General features: G+C 54.6%; 1 protein-coding gene across 2 annotated transcripts in view; it reads right to left on the bottom strand.

The window, feature by feature from the left end:
• ERCC6 (ERCC excision repair 6, chromatin remodeling factor) overlaps nt 1–1625 on the bottom strand; it is a 76125-nt gene that overhangs the window by 3906 nt on the left and 70594 nt on the right. The window lies entirely within an intron of this gene.

Below are 1625 nucleotides of genomic sequence, written 5' to 3'. Positions count from 1 at the left end.
ATGGGGCACGGCTGCGCCGGGGTGGGGGGGCCCTTGCACATGGCACAGCGGCCACCACTGCACTGACACTGCTGCTGCCGCACCTCACACTGCCTTCCTGTGGCCGGCCACATGGCTTCATAGGCACAGGCCCAGGGCTGCACAGCTCTAGGCAAGCGGCGCAGGGCAGCAATGCCCCTCTGTGGGCTTCACACAAGTTGCCCAGCCGACAGAGGTGCACCACTGCCCTGTGCTGCTTGCCTGCGGAGCCACTGCTTTGCCACCACCACTACCGTGTCTCGCACTGCCTCCTTGCGGCTGGCTGCATGGCTCCACAAGCAAGCAGGGAGCAGCAGTGGTGGTGGCTACCACATGTGAGCCACAGCCCCCCCTTCTCTGGCTGGCCAGGTAGCTTGTGTGCAGCTCGCAGAGGAGCACTGCTGCCCTTGCCCTCTCCGGCCCTGCTCCCTCCCCCACCATTCTCAATTTGGCCCCTCCTAGTCCCTTCCCTTTCCCCTACATACTTACCTGTTGGAGTGTGTGTCTGTACCTCTGTTTGTAGGCTGGGGGTTGCGCTTTAATTTTAATCACGGATTTTGGGGGTTTTATCAGAGAATTTGTAATTATTATTATTTATTTATTTTTTATCAGGGAAAACCAAGATCCCTGTTTATGATAGTTGTTAAACTTGCCCCTACTTGTGCCTACGAAAAATGGTACAAAACCACTGTAGGCAACTGGTGCCACCTGAGTCGGGGGGGGTGAGTGCCCCCTCCACAGCTGATCTCGCTGACCAGGGAGAGGAGTCCCCCCTGCGGCTGATCTCACTGACCGGGGAGCATGAGCGGCGCTCCCAGAAGTGTCATTGGCACTTCACCTGGTGCTTCCACTCCCTGGTCGGTGCTTGCAGGGGTGGGCATCACCTAAGTGGGGAGCTCTGTGTATCAAGAGGTGCACCAGTGCTCTCAGGGGGTACATGTGCACCCCCTATGTGTCACCACTGAAAACCACCTAATGTCACCCTCAAGTTTTCAGAACAGACCCAAGACAGACCAAAGGATTTTTCACTTGGTAAACTCTATAAATACATACTGGAGTTCCTACGCGCTTCTTGAAGGTCTCTCGTTTAACTATAAAAAGTCCTTTTTTAGATATATGGGGAGCCGGAGGAAAAGCAGGGGCAACATTGGACCCCTGCTAAACCAGATGGGGCAACTGACGCCCAGGAAAAAGCAAACATACTAAATGGGTACTCTGCATCAGTTTTTCATCAGCCCCATGGCCCTGCCCACTATGGGTCAGGGAGGCCCGGGCAAGGGAGATTCCTTGCCCTCCATCGAAGTTGACCTCATGAAGGAACACCTTGACAGGCTGGATACCTTCAAGTCACGTGGCACTGATGGGTTACACCCAAGGGTACTCAGGGACCTGGTGAGCATCATAGCTCAGCCCCTGGCACGGATCTTTGAGAGTTCTTGGTGCTCTGGTGAAGTGCCTGATGATTGGAAGAGGGCCAATGTGGTGCCCATCTTCAAGAAAGGGAGGAAAGTAGATCCAACAAACTACAGGCCCATCAGCCTGACCTCTGTCCTGGGGAAAGTCTCAGAAAAGATCATCAAGGAGACCATCCTTAACAGACTAGATGA

The sequence above is a fragment of the Crocodylus porosus genome, unplaced genomic scaffold, assembly GCF_001723895.1.
Source record: "Crocodylus porosus isolate Cpor-Errol unplaced genomic scaffold, CroPor_comp1, whole genome shotgun sequence".
In the NCBI taxonomy this organism is placed as follows: domain Eukaryota; kingdom Metazoa; phylum Chordata; order Crocodylia; family Crocodylidae; genus Crocodylus; species Crocodylus porosus.
The sequence above is the reverse complement of the archived record's forward strand: the minus strand, read 5'-3'. Positions and strand labels throughout refer to the sequence as shown.